A 7,097-nucleotide genomic window follows, 5' to 3' on the forward strand; every position below is an offset into this window, starting at 1 on the left:
TTTGGAAAACAAACAACACATTCATACCTATTGACAATTTGGAGTCACCAATTAGCAACTAGCATGTTTTTTGGGATATAGAAGTAAAACCGGAGTACCCGGAGAAAACCCATAGGGAGAACATGCAAACTCCACACAGAGATGGCCGAGGGCGGAATTGAACCCTGGTCTCCTAGCCTCGCAGAGTACAACTAATTAAAATTTAGTTGCAACTTGCCAAATAACTCCAAATGTATTGCTTCCTGGACCACAAAGTAATCTTAGATAAGAAGTAGCCATGCTATGAAATTAATATTGTGTAATATAACATTGTGCATCTGCACACTAAGGAGCGACGCGATGCCTCCTCTAGAGGGAGTCAGCTCCATGGAAGCCTGAGGCCGAGTTCCCCTGCACACAGAAGCGAGCGTGTATGGCGGCCAGCTTACACTCGCACTTGACCTTTCCTCGCAGAGTCACATCTCAGGACTGTTTGTGTTATCAAACTGCAGCGGCCCGGGAAATAAAAAGCATTCAGCATTCTTTCCCCTTAAATTACCACGGCGAGCGCCTATAAATACATCATCGGTCATTACCGCCACCGGTCCTTCAGTCAACAATCACATTCAGATATGCTTCAATGCCGAGACTTTGACATTCTTCCTCGTTGAATGAAATCCGAGCAGAGCAGTCAAGAGAGGCCCTGGATCCTCGTTTGTCTTTAGTGGGTGGATGTGTACGCAGAAAAGTATACACGAGTCCGGTATTCCTGCTCTCTGCGGCTTCTGGTTTTCCATCATCTCCGTGCCGAGGAAATCAATGCAAACACAAGAGTGGTCTGTGTCTTTATGGCACCGCTTCCATGTTTGCCCCCCCCAACCCGGCCAGAAACAGTACAGCTGAGTAACTGAGACTGATTCATTGTTTTAAACCCTTTCACCTCCTGTGAGGCTGCTCTCGGAATCCACGGTTGATCCTTGATAATGGCCGATGAGTGTTATGTCATATGAAAAAAACTGCGGCAGAAAATGTCACATTTTTATACCATATATCTCCATTGGAAAATACAATAATAAAATGTTTTGTGTTGAAAACCGCAAGGTAACTAACCCCCCACCACTCACCTCCATCCCAACAAGCAATGTTGAGGAATAATGCTCCCCTTTGTGTCCCACTCTCCACACCCGGAGCGGGCGCATATGTGTGTTTGGGTGTGCGTACGTTGTGTTGTGTATGTTGCACCGGGGTGCCGAAGGTTAAGGTCACTTGGTCAGTCCACGTCCAGCCTGACGAGAGAATCAGTCCACACCTGAAAATGAAGTCGGGCAGGTGCACGGGCCCTCCTGCTCAAGTGTGGATGTTCCTTCTCCTTTTTATATATTAACGTTGTGAGGACACACAGAACAGTCCTTGTTGTCACTGGTGGAAGTACTGTACGTATAACCTGTGGCGTCATTAGGCCCCCTACTTTAGGGGGGTTTTAGGGGGTCTACACCAGACCGTAAAAAAACAAAGGTACTGCCACATTAACATGATTAAACCATTCTACAACAAAAGTAAGGTAAGTGAAGGAATGGTTGAGTCCCGAGTTGGTGAATATGCTGTGTTAAAATCTGACTCGGCACACGCTGACGACCATAAGCAGTCTAGGCGTGTCGGCCATCTTGGAAACTCGGAGATCCTTGACAATCTGGATTACTTGTCCCATTTAAATGCTGAGGAGAAATCAGACATAGTGAATATCAGTGGCGTCATTAGGCGTATTTTAATATTAATTAATTTTTATATATTTTTTAATTAATTAATATTAATTTTAAATAATTTGATATTTTTTCTTGATTTTTTAATTTTTTTCTTGATTTTTTTTACAAGCAAAAAAAAAATCTCTGACAAATTTCATATAATAGGGCAAAAGCAGGCTAATAAGCAAGCCAATAAGCAGGCGAATACTAGCCTACTATTCTACTACTACTACCAGTAGTAGTAGTAGTAATAATCAGAAGAAGAATAATGATGATAGTAATAATAATAGGCTAATTAATAATATAATAATGATTATTATATCATTGATCACTGTCCACTGGACAGAATGGTAGCAGAGCTTGAGCAGCGGTTTTGCAGTATATATTGTGTGTACTTGTGTACATTTAATGGTGGCCTAAAAAAATTGAGTATCTCTACTAAATCTGTCCAATCTGTTGGATTTTTTTGAATGTCTACTACATTCATTCATATCCTGTGCACCTCCAGGGGGCTAAGCCCCCCCCATGTCTTCAGAACCTAGTGACGCCCCTGCGTAAAACCAAAGGAAATATGACAGAGGCTATTTATATAACGCAGTTCAAATTCAACTTTTGAACAATTAGTAATATACAGTCATTGGTTTTATACATCTGATCTATGAGATTTCATTAGACTGTGAAGATGAACCTATGCAAGTATTCGACGGCTTTTGGCGCTTCGTGGTTAATGCCAGAAAACTTCATTTTGTATTCCCAGTGGAAATACAATACACCATTTCCATGGAAGTGAAAATGAACAGCATAAGAAGCTCAAAGCAAAGAGAAGAAGCCATCAAGGAGCATACATATCGTATCCTTCAGCATACCAAAACATGTGCTCCTATGAAAGCGACAGTAATAACTAAGCACAGCGGTCTTGTTAATGTTTTATTTGCTCTCCTGCCTCTTCTGCTTCCTCCTCCCATTAAACCACACAGTGAACTTAAGGAGTTGTTCTTCTTTTTTAATGTCTGTTTCATGTATGGGGCTGCACAGCGGTTAGTGGTGCAGAGCTCACAGCTAGGAGACCAGGGTTCGATTCCACCCTCGGCCATCTCTGTGTGGAGTTTGCATTGGCGACTCCAAATTGTCCATAGGTATGAATGTGAGTGTGAATGGTTGTTTGTCTATATGTGCCCTGTGATTGGCTGGCTACCAGGCCAGGGTGTACCCCGCCTCTCGCCCGAAGACAGCTGGGATAGGCTCCAGCATGGATGGATGGTTTAAAACCTGTATTAGAAATTATATTTAATTAAGAATTATTATATAGGCTGGCCACCAGTCCAGAGTGTACCCCGCCTCTCGCCCAAAGACAGCTGGGATAGGCTCCAGCACTCCTGCAGCCCTCGTGAGGATAAGCGGTAGAAAATTAATGAATGAATAAATTTTTCATGTATTTAATCTTTTTATTACTGTATTATATGTTCTTGCCACCAAATCCCGATGTACACCACTGTAAAGGAACCGAACTCATAACCCTCAAAATATTATCAAGTATCTTTCCTTCATCTAAAAGATGACGCAATAAGGTGTTTAAAATATAAAAACAATCAACATGGAGTTTAACCTCTGCGGCTACCAAAGGAGCGACACATTCAGCGCAACAGGAAAGTCATTTTCAAGAAGGTCTTACCCAAACAGTCTGGATAAAAAGTCCCATTTCAACTTTAAAGCTTCTTAAAGGGCAAGTCTGGGTCATATATGGATTCAAGAGACGGCAATCTGAAGTCCACCTGAAACTAATTACACTTAACATCGCCGGGCTTAGGATAGATGTCCAATTTATTATATTCACATGACATTGCGCAAATCCATGTATGTCGACCTTCTCAAGAAAATGATGCTCTTAATCCTCAGCTACATGGGGGGAACACGTGTACCAGTGCATCGTAAAGCTCCCGCTTATGTCCTCCGAGCCGCTCGGTCTGCAGGCGATGACTCACACGATTCATAGATGACATGGCCGGTCTTGATCCACTGTCCTGTCGCCAGCTTATGACTTAGCCGGGGCTCAGCGCGGACCGCCGTGCACCTCGCTTACAACTTCTTTTTTTTTTTTTTTCCTGATGCTGCGTGGTATGAAGCTGCAAATATCCCGCTGGCAATCCCGTGCATTCCCTCAGCATGAAGCAAGCGGTGAGGCCAATAAACAGGTCAGCAGGCGGTGCATGGAAATAGACGCACTGGTGCACATAAATAAAGGATCTGGAAGTTACAAAAATGAATTTTTGAAATATTATTGCTGGTGGAGATGATTTGACTAATACAGACAAAGATAAGACAGGTGGAGGTTAGAGGTTGGCCGGCCTTATTATTGAGTGTGTGTGTGTGTGTGCTGGTATGATGCAAGGGATCAGTTGGTAAGTAAGCGAGATTGAGCTACGCTAACAGTGAAGAACAGCTAATCGCTGCGAGCGAGAGATGTCAGCTGTACACACATGAGCAAGGCAGGTCAGAGTCGTGCGAGGAGAAGGTTAAAAGACAAGGTTGATGTTTGGGTGGGCGGTCAAAAAGGAATACACTTCTCCCTCGCCAATGATGCATTCAAAGACTGATGAATTGATTAGTTGCATAAGACACAGAAGGAAAAAAAAAATATTTCCCCCTCCCATTGTGTGTGGAAGTGGTACATCTTTGGCTTCTTACTTTATCGTTCTTGTCCACTCAGTTTAAAATAAAGAAATTGGAGCTTGGTAGCATGCTATGTATAAAGTGTGTGACTGCATTTTTAAAAAGTGTGGAAGTGGAAACACGGCCGTAATATTTTAAAGGGTGAGGGTCCTCCAGTCGCTTATTGGATTGACCAGAAATTCAATAGAAATTCAGATTCATTCATTTTCTACCGCTTATCCTCACGAGGGTCGCAGGGGGGTGCTGGAGCCTATCCCAGCTGTCTTTGGGCGAGAAGCGGGGTACACCCTGGACTGGTGGCCAGCCAATCACAGGGCCATATAGACAAACAACCATTCACACTCAATATTCATACCTATGGACAATTTGGAGTGGCTAATTAACCTAGCATGTTTTTGGAATGTGGGAGGAAACCGGAGTACCCGGAGAAAACCCACACATGCACGGGGAGAGAACATGCAAACTCCACACAGAGATGGCCGAGGGTGGGATAGAACTCGGGTCTCCTAGCTGTGAGGTCTGCGTGCTAACCACTCGACCGCTGTGCAGCCCCTTCTTTGAAAATCATCTGATTAATTTTAATTGTTTGTGAAATGGATACAAATGTTAGTGAAATGCAAAAAATTTTTGTGAAATGCAGGAAAATTTGTTTTTCTTTGGAAAACAAAGAACCCATTCATACCTATGGACAATTTGGAGTCACCAATTAGCAACTAGCATGTTTTTTTGGGATATGGAAGGAAACCGGAGTACCCGGAGAAAACCCACAGGGAGAACATGCAAACTCCACAAAGAGATGGCCGAGGGTGGAATTCAACCCTGGTCTCCTAGCTGTGAGGCCTGCGCGCTAACCACTCGACCACCGTGCAGCCTGGAAATGCAGTTATATTTATGAATTACATTTATTGAACCACTTGTATCCTATCTGTTTTTGTTTTGACTGAGTAATTATTTTGTTCTTTAAAAAAAGTCTAAAAATGACTAAAATTAGCAGATTTTCATAAAAGAGCTTTGCAAAGACTACACGGTGCTTTGTGTTGGAGATCCAATCTCTATCTATATGGAGAGTCTGACACGAGTCCCTGCCGAGCTGAACAATCTGGGGACAATACTAAAGGGCAGAGGGGGGGGCCCAGTCTAAAGAAAAGGTACAAAGGGTTTTATCAAGGAGGAAAAGAAAAGACTCCCCATGCAGATTAATAAAATAACCCAGAGCTCGCTTCTTATACACACCGGCGGTACCACACAAACATGCACACACACACACACACACTGAGAATACCTGGGGATTACTTAGCTTGTTGCTGGGTGACAGCTAACGGGGGAAAAATGTGGCGTCACCGGGATGATTAAAATTTCCTGGGTAGCCGTGATTGATTCCCATTGTGCTTCCATTTGCTGCCCACAAAACTTTCTCAATCACTTTTTACTAACTTTCTGCAATTTATAAAGAAGTCTCAAACTCGGGGATTTCTTTAACGGGCAGGATTTTTCCAAAACGAGACCAAATGGGAACGGAAATACATCGTAAAAAAGGTCACACCGAGGGTGAAACCCAGAATGCGGTAGCTTTTCGCAACAGCGTAGCACATAGTTTATTTCAAGTCCGGCTATGAGGAGCGGTGGAGAAGTGGAGACGGTGCTTCAGGAGGAATGTGGAGTTAATGCCGCACTCCTGTCCAAATTAGTCAGGCCTGGGGAGGGAATTCCTCCCGGGGAGGGGGGCAGTCGTATGATAAAAGGCACATACGTACACACGTCAAATTACTGTATAGCCACACACGTCATTTGTGTACGTGTCATGTAGAAGGTTTGATAAAAGATAAGGTGGAGCATTTTGGAGATAAAATTAAGATATGGTTTGATAACCAACTGTCAGGGGTGAGGCAAGGAAAAACATTTTTTCTGCAGATATAGGTTATTAAGGTTATATGAAAAAGTCTACAGTATTCCAAGTCTAAAATAACGGACATTTTGTCCGGCTGGGCTACGTAGCGTGGAGATCAAATCCCAAGATGCAGGACAAAGCAGACTCAGGTAAAACTGATGTATTTTAATCAAACCCAGGACGACGGAGCACAGAAAAAGAGCAACCATGACTGAGTGCACATGGGTACAAAACAAAGCAACAAAACCAGAAATCAGCCTTAAGGGGGCTCGGACAGCACTGCAAGACACAATAGTCAGGGGGACAGCTGGGAGGCGGGGTGTCGCATCCACCCTAAGCACCCTCCTGCAGCAGCTGAGGGCGTTAAGAAGGAGATGGGAGATGAGGTGGATTGAGGACAGCTGCGCTCGTCTGGTAGCTCCGCCCGACTCAAGGAGGGTGACCGAAAAGCATTAAGGGTCCATATAGCAACAAAACCCGGACACACCCGATAACAGAAATAAAAGGTAAAAGGCACAAGTCACAGCCAATCGTGACCATACCATTGCTCTTGCAAATTGCATTTGGGAGAGCATAAAAAGCATCAACAAGTGGTTCTTAAAGCATAAAATGTGCTTCCAGCCTTCAAAATAAGATATAAATAAATGTGTTAACAAAATAAGGCTGTCATAAAAAATGGCTTACACCAACATGGAGGCAGCAGACAAACTTCTACTTTTCTTTTGTGAGAAAGTAAGAATCATTAGGAACCCGAAACAAAGTCAATTCAAACTTGCAATAAAAGCCTGTTGTTCTGGCAGTCTAATCCTTGTGTCATG

The sequence above is a fragment of the Doryrhamphus excisus genome, chromosome 17, assembly GCF_030265055.1.
Source record: "Doryrhamphus excisus isolate RoL2022-K1 chromosome 17, RoL_Dexc_1.0, whole genome shotgun sequence".
NCBI classification, from domain to species: Eukaryota; Metazoa; Chordata; class Actinopteri; order Syngnathiformes; family Syngnathidae; genus Doryrhamphus; species Doryrhamphus excisus.